The sequence below is a fragment of the Leopardus geoffroyi genome, chromosome E2 (assembly GCF_018350155.1).
Source record: "Leopardus geoffroyi isolate Oge1 chromosome E2, O.geoffroyi_Oge1_pat1.0, whole genome shotgun sequence".
NCBI lineage: Eukaryota > Metazoa > Chordata > Mammalia > Carnivora > Felidae > Leopardus > Leopardus geoffroyi.
In genome coordinates, this window is record NC_059335.1 from 22,960,557 (window position 1) to 22,969,248 (window position 8,692).

Here is an 8,692-nt window from a genome sequence, read left to right on the forward strand (position 1 = left end):
AGAAGTTGGCACTCTGCAACCCAGAAGAAGACGGTCACAGGACACCGAACCTGCTGGTGCCATGATCTTGGACTTCCCAGACTCCAGAACTGTGAGAAATAGATGTTTATTGCTTATAAGCTACCTGATTCCTTATGTTCTGTTATAGCAGCCCAAAAGGACTAAGATATGACCTTCTGGGCTTATGGTGGGGTGGTAAGAAGCCTTACGAATGACATATATAGTCGATTAACACATAATTTGTATGTTATATATATTATATACTATGCTCTTACAATAAAGTAAGAACATATGTGCCTATGTCCCCCTGACTCAGGAGGAGAAAACTTGGATCTGGCTTACAGACAGACTGGTTCAACATGTGGATGTTAAGTAAAAAACTATTGCCCTCAGGCTGGGACAAGGATAGCCCTCACTTTGTGTGAAAAATGTATTGATAGTGAAGAAAAATGTTAACTATAATATTTAAAGGGTCAAAATTAATGTAAAAAAATCCATGATGAGTAAAATACCAAAAACCTTTTTTTTTGGGGGGGGGGAGGAGACAGAGGGAGAGAAAGAGCACATACGCTTGAGCGAGCACAGGAGGAACAGAGGGAGAGGATGAGAGAGAAAATCTTAAGCAAGATCCATACCCAGGGCAGAGCCCAATGAGGGGCTCGATCTCACGACTATAAGATCATGACCTGAGCTGAAACTGAGAGTGGGACACTTAACTGACTGAGCCACCTAGGCGCCTCCCAAAATACCAAAAATTGAAATGAACAGAGGATCAGTAACAGTACTGTGCTGGGCTATATTGGAGCTTGAGGCAAAAGGAAAAATCAGTGATACTAATCTATGGAAATGGGCACCAGTGTGCCAATCTTTGGCCTTATTTTAAGGCTCCACCCATCCCAGAGAGCATCTTGTGCAGAGGAAGCACTCAGCATCTAGGTAGATATCCATTATCAGCCAACCCACTGTTTGGACAATAAATAATTTCATGAATGGCATGGCAATGGTGGCAAAGATCAGGCTATATGTGGGCCCAACATCATGTGTTTCCTTTTATTAAGGGTGATCTGGCTACTGCCACTGCTGACTCTTACCTGTCAGCAACATAAACCAATACTGGGTGCTCAATATGACACGATTTGTTAAGGAGACCAGGACACTGGTAAGAAGTTAATTATGTCAGATTCTTTCTGCCCTAGGGGAGACAGTGATTAGTCCTTGCCAGAGTCAACACTTATTCTAGATATGGATTTCCTTCCCTGCCATAATGCCTTCACCAGCATAACCATCCAAGGACTTACAGATGCCTGGTTTATTGGCATGGGATTCAAACATTGCCTCAAGCCTAGGGATCTGTTTTACAGTAAAGGGAGTAGACAATGGACTCATGACCAAAAGATTCATCCAGAAACAGTTGGCCTAATAGAAAGTCAGAATGGCCTATTGCAAGGCTGTGAAGGGGAAAACCTGGGACAGCACCCTGTGTAGGTGGGGTGCTATCCTTTAGCATATGTGCTAAACTCCATGTTGGTCCTATGTTCCCAATAGCTGAAATCCATGAGTCGGGAACCAAGCGGTGGGGGTTAGAGTGGCTTCTCTTACCATCACTCTCAGTGACTGACTTGAGAAATCTGTGCTTCTTGTCTCCACAACCTTGGGTTGTGCTCTGGCAAATAAGCAGTCTTGGTTCTTGGTGAGGGAAGAGGGAGTGGAGGGCAGTCTCTCCCACTAGGGGACATTGCAAATGTCACTGAATTTAAAGCATAACTACCACCTGGTCACCCTGGGTTTCTCATGTAAGTGGGCCAGAGGCAAAAACAAAAGGGGTGGGCAGGCAGAAGCTAAGACAACTAGATTTCCACATGCAAAAAACTGAAGAGGGACCCTCTACCTCACACCATTCATAAAAATCAACTCAAAATTGATCAATGACCTGCATGTAAGAGCTAAAACCATAAACGTCTCAAAAGAAAACGTAAGGGTAAATCTTCATGACCTTGGATATGGCAGTGGGTTCTTAGATTATGACACCAAAGCCATGAGCCGCACAAGGAAAAATAAATCGGACTTCATCAAAATTTAAAACGTGTGCATCAAAGGACATTCTCAAGAAAGTGAAAAAAATAATCTAGGGAATGGAAAAGATATTTGCAAATCATACATCTAATAAGAGTTTAATATCCAGAATATAGTTGACTCTTGAACAATGCAGGACTTGGGGCGCTGACCTCCACACAGTGGAAAATCCATGTATAATTTGTGACTCCCCCAGAACTTAACTACTAGTAGCCTACTGTTGATGGGAAGCCTTACCAATGACATATACAGTCAATTAACACATAAATTGTATGTTATATATATTATATACTATGTTCTTACAATAAAGTAGGCTAAAGAAAAGAAAACAATATTAAGAAAGTTATAAGGAAGAGAAACTACATTCATAGTACTGTACTGTATTTATCAAAAACAAAAAAATCCACATGGAAGTGGACCCATACAGTTCAAAAGTGTGTTTTCTTTGCTTTTTTTTCAAGTTTATTTATTTTCAGGGAAAGTGTGTATACATGAGTGGGGGGAGGGGCAGAGAGAGGGAGAGTGAGGATCCCAAGCAGGCTCTGCACTGTCAGTGCAGAGCCCAACACAGGGCTTGACCTCACAAACAGTGAGATCATGACCTGAGCCAAAACCAAGACTCCGGCGCTTAATGGACTGAGCTACCCAGGAAGCCCCAAAACTGTGTTCTCAAGGGTCAACTGTATATAAAGAACCCCTACAACTCAACAACAGAAAGACAAACAACTCAGTTGAAAAACAGGCAAAGAACCTAATAGATATGTCTCTAAATGAGACCTACAAATGCCCAAAAAGCACACGAAAGTTGTCCAACACCACCAGTCATGAAAGAAATGCAAACCATAACGAGATACTGCTTGACACCCATTGGAAACGCTACTAGAAAAGAACAAGTGTTGGTGAGGATGTGGAGACTTTAGACCCCTTGTGGTGGGAATGTAGAATGACACAGCGGCTGTGGGAAACAGCAGTATGGTGGTTCCTCAAAAAATTAAAATTAGAGTCACCAGCGATTCCATTCCCAGGTATATATCCAAAAGAACTGAAAACAGGGACTCAAACAAATACTTGGAAGCCAATGTTCTCTGCAGCACAATTCACAATAGCCAAAAGGTGGGAACAACAGAAGGGTCCCTCAACAGATACATGAATAAACAAAATGTAGGGCAGACATACAATGGGATATTATTCAACCATAAAAGGGAATGAAATTTTAATACATGCTACCACATAGCTGAACCTTGAAAGCACTATGCTGAGTAAAGTAAGCCAGGAAGTAGATTAGGCTACCAGGGGCTGGGAGAGGGGGAATAAGGAATTATTGCTTAATGGGTACAGGGTTTTTTTGGGCGATAAAAAAAAAAAAAAAAAAAAAGGTCTGGAAATAGAGAGTAGTGATGGTTGTACAATATTGTGAACATAATACCACTGAATTGTATACTTAAAAATAAGTTTGGGGGGGGGCGCCTGGGTGGCGCAGTCGGTTAAGTGTCCGACTTCAGCCAGGTCACGATCTCGCGGTCCGTGAGTTCGAGCCCCGCATCGGGCTCTGGGCTGATGGCTCAGAGCCTGGAGCCTGTTTCCGATTCTGTGTCTCCCTCTCTCTCTGCCCCTCCCCCGTTCATGCTCTGTCTCTCTCTGTCCCAAAAATAAATAAACGTTGAAAAAAAAAAATTTAAAAAAAAAAAATAATAAGTTTGGGGGGCACATGGGTGGCTTGGTTCAGCATCTGACTCTTGATTATGGCTCAGGTCACGATACCAGGGTCGTGGGATCCAGCCCCGTGTAGGGCTTCTCGCTGGGAGTGGAACCTGCTTAAGAGTCTCTTTCTCCTTCTGTCCCTGCTGTGCATGTGCACTCTCTCTCTCAAAAAAAGCAAATGTTGTGCTGTATTTACCACCACAACAATAAAAGGTAGTGATTATGATGGATGGGAAGTCAAGTCCTGATTATTATGAAGGACAGAGGTGTTGCTTCACAGTGAGGGAGGGCCAGGTATGTCTCATCTCAGGGGGTTCACATAGGCACCTCTTGGTGAATGTGTGTCCCGCAGTAAAGATAAATGGGCAATTGTAGCAACCATGGGCTAAAAAGAGCAACTAAGGACTTAGGATGCTCTGGGTGGAGGTCTGGTCACCTTGCCTGGCATATAATTTAGACAAGTTCAAGTGCTGGCCAAGAGAGCGGAAATCTAGAATGGTTGGTATTAGTATGCGAGGTGATGAATATCAACTGTGGCTCCAGGGCCATCTACAGGAAGGATTTCGGCTGGTCTCTGCCTTGAGGATGTGGCGACAGATTGGATTTAATGCGGGTGTGAGTGGACCTGAGGGGGACAAGGGTGGACTGCATCAGACATGCCTTATGCACTGCCTGTCCCATATCCCCTTGGCCTCAACTCTGCAGCCAGCTGTGGTTGTGGTGAACGATTTCACGCAAGCCTCAGCTTACCTTGCCCTGATCGCACCTTGCCTTAAGTGCGTTTTTTGCTTGTGGCCCCAGGGTTTCTCTAATGCCGTGGCATGGGATGGCAGAAAGAACCCTTTCAGCATGCACCATACACGATACACCTGCAGCCTGGAAGTGCAGGAGATTAACATTCATGGGAACCCTGGGCGGGGGGTGGGGTTTGGGAGGTGGGGGGAGGCAGAGAATTCTGGGAGGCCTGCTCAGAAGTCTGCACAGGGCTGAGCCCTGGCTGCCTACAGCAATGACCCGCCAGCCTTGATAATGCATCCTTGCATCCACTTTCTCTCCTCCCCTTTTGCCACTTTCTCCCCTTCCTTCTCCCCATTCCTGGGATAGCTTCTCAAAGAAGCCATCCTTGTTTCAGGACTTTTCTCAGGCTCTGCTTTTAGGGAAGGACCTAGGTTAAGACAGTGTCTCCTAATTCCAACTTCCCCTAGAAAAGCACTAAAGTAGACAAGTGGAATTTCTGTGTCAGGCTAAAAAGGATATGAACACAAAGTACTTAAGATGCTTGTTTATCACACAGACCTGGGTTCTGTAGCCTGCAGCCAGTCAGGAAATTCTATGTAATCACAGGGTGTGCAAATTTATCAAAATGGGCATATAGAGAATAACTCCATCGTAGCAAAATGGTGAAGATATAAGTCGTTGTTGCTGTCACAGTTCCCACAAGTGAAAGGCTTCGTCCGTTGGATTAAAGTCCGGAGCTTCTTGAGCGGTCTGCAGCGCCAATGGTTTCTGGATTTCCTGATCTCTAGCTCCCCCTCGTGGTATCTTCAATTCATGTTCTGAGCTTAGCTGTGAAGCCTAAAATTTGGCTTCCACAAAAACTATAATTAGTGGAAATTTGTTGCAGGAGAGACTTCTTTTATTGCTGTTTCTCCAAGGAGTTTGTTCCTCCAGCAAATAACTATTGTGTGTCCATGTGGTCTGTAGAGCATGAGATATCCGTTGAAAATGTACCACCTTTCCACAGATGAACAGTGAAGGAGGGTGTTAAACCCGTGTCCAAACAGGTGTGTGCAGGGGAGACAGATGCCACTGTTTGCTTCAATCCCAAATCAGAATTCATCATCCAACCTGGCTCCAGAACAGATATGGGGAGCATATGCTCTCTTTATAGTTTGCCCACAATCTATTTTAGTGCATCAGTGCAGGGTGATGTGAACTGTCCTAAATGTCTTATAAAATAAAAAGACAACTTTGCCTTAATCGAGGCTTAGCAGCTTTAAATTTAGTTGGGTTAAGACTTCAGCACACTCCAGTGGGGCTGATTCTCATACACTTTGGGTAATTCGTATGCATGAGAAGACATTATCATTTTTGGTGCAGTTCTGAAAGGAAGTATTAAGGGCGAGAATTTGATTTTAAGTGATGGGAAGAAAAAAAAAAAGGTGTGAATTTAGCTCCAGACTCTGCAGAGGATGAAAGATGTTATATTTCTGTTTGAGACGTTGCAAATCATTCCAGAATGCCCTCTGAACTTCTCGCTCAGTCCACCTGTCCACAAAATGGCTGGGATTCATTCAATTGTGCTACCTCTCTGATAAACAGTCTTTTGATAATAGACAATCTTAAAAAAAAAACCCTAAAATCACTGCATGGACAGCAAATTGTTCTGCAAAGTGATGGTGTTTATATAATACACCAAAAGACCTTTTTAAAAAGTACTCAAGATTTGTCAGTTTTCTCAAGATGATATTTTCTTTGTTTTAATCAGATCAGCGGTCTTGTGGGCATGTATGTATATTTATGTATAGCTAGAATTAAAAAATTGCCATTTAAAAACCCATAAAAATTGACTAGGGTACTTGTGACTTGTAAGAGGAAGGGGGTGTTGCATATTTCATTATGGGAATACAATAAACTGTTACGTATAACAGCTGTCCTTCACTTAGAAGAAAGGTAGGCAGCAATACTAAAAATGTGACCATGTGAAAGGCAAGGTGTTAGTTTGGAACTTTAGACCCCCAACTGCTGATACATGACATGGATCTACATGGCTATGGACAGGGTAGTCCAGGAAGAGAGTGGGAACACACTGAGGCCGGTCCATCGGGAAGAGGGCAGCAAGATGGGGAGTGCCTGGCTGGGCCCCAGAAACTTTCAAGAACCGGGTGTCTCAGTATTCTCTCTCAGGCTATTTGATGGCTGATGCTGTCACATCTATCCCTTTCTGGTTACTATAAACCTTAAAGTCTGGGACACCAACATTTTGTGTTGGAGATGCTTTGAGAAGGTCTTGGGAAGATCTGAAGTTCCCGTTCATTCAGGCCAGGCAGGCTGAGTAGAGAGAGTCTTCTGAAGCAGAAGCTGAGACAGAGGGCTGAAAGAGGAACCAGGAAGACACAGGCTCCTGGGGCTCCCCCTCTGTTTTCCCCACCCCTCTCTGGCAATCTTTAGGATTCTGTGTTGACATTCCACTGTAAGTGGACTGAGAACTTCAATAACTTTTGTTTATTAACATGAATAATGACTTCCATTAAACCTGAAATACTTGGAGACACCAACAAGACTGATAACTATTAAATAATAATTATTTTAAAAAATGTCTTTAATGTTTATTTTTGAGAGAGTGAGACAGAGTGTGAGTGAGGGAGGGGCAGAGACACAAAATCCAAAGCAGGCTCCAGGCTCTGAACTGTCAGCACAGAGCCTGATGCGGGGCTTGAACTCACGGACCGCGAGACCATGACTTGAGCTTAACTGACTGAGCCACCCAGGTGCCCCTAAACAATAATTATTAGTGATAATCACTAGTGAATGCCAAGTACATACTAGTCATCTTTTAGGTGGCGAAGAAACAGGGGTAAATAAGGCATAGTAAGTTCCTCTCCTGTGGATCTCACATTCCAGGAGGGAGAGCGTCGGGCAAATGAGGGGTGCCCCATGCTCTCAAGAGTCTATCTTATCCAGGCTGTTTTTCTACTGAAAGGTTTGGCTTGCAGCCACCTCATTCCAAAGCATGGGTCATTGCAGATTTCTGATTCCCGACCAAGGTGGACAGACTCCCCTAGCTCAGGCCTTGGTGTCCTTCCTGGATCCCCTAACTGGCAGCACTACCTACAGTCCCCTCTATAGCATCGCAACACTAAGTGCCATCCATTTGTCTCCTTGTGTCTTCCCTCTCCAGGACCTCAGGGACCCATGATGAAGAATCACATCTCTCTTGACTACTGCTCTATTCCCCCATCTGGAAAGGGGGCTGGCGCCGACAGAGCACTGAGTCCGTGTTGGCAGATGGTTGGTTTGGCTGCAACATGTGATACCATTAACAGTAACTGGCCACTGAATTTGCATTGACTAGAAAGAACATAAGAAATGGTGGCTTTAGCCATGTGGTACTCTCCTCCGGACCTTAAAAAAAAACCCTGCCAAATAATATTAATGGTAACCATTTGTGATAACCGGTCTCCAAGACAGTTCTCAATGACCCTCATGTATTGTAGTCACACCTTTGTGGAGCTCCCTGCCGTGCTGACAAATGCTGGGCTGCACCCACGCACAGGAAATTGAGGAAGTGACCAAAGCTAGATCATAAAGATAGGTGGCTCCTGCTTCGTGTCTTGGATCATTTGCTCTGGAAGAAGTCCACTGCTTAGCGGTGAGGATGCTCAGGCAGCCCTGTGGAGCAGCCGAGGTGTCAAGGAACTGAGGCCCCCTTGCCGAGAGCCATGTAAGTGTGTTCTGGTGGAAGCCCATCCTCCAGCCCCAGTCAAGCCTTCAAATGACTGCAGTCTCAGGACAGAGCCCAGGCTAGAACTGCCCGACTAAAGCATGTCCAAATTCTTGACCCACAGAAACCGTGAGATGTATTAGACCTTCACTGTTGTCTGAGGCCACTAAGTTTTGAAGTAACCTGTTATGCAGCAATAATCACAGACAAGGCGAAGTTGGAGCTGTTCCTTAATCCAACTGCTGACATTTCCTTGGTCTGATACACATTTTAGAAAAGGAGCTTCAGAAAATGTTACATTGTTAAAAGTTGCAACCTTAGGGGTGTGCTTACTTTGCAAATGCAACTTGAGAGATGCCCCTTAACCTCCAGCTCCTTGCCAGGACATTGCTACCCCTGAGCCCCTCCTACATAGATTCTGGAGCTTTCACTGCAAGAAAAGCAGGCTAACAAAGTGAGAGCCTTGGCCATCTA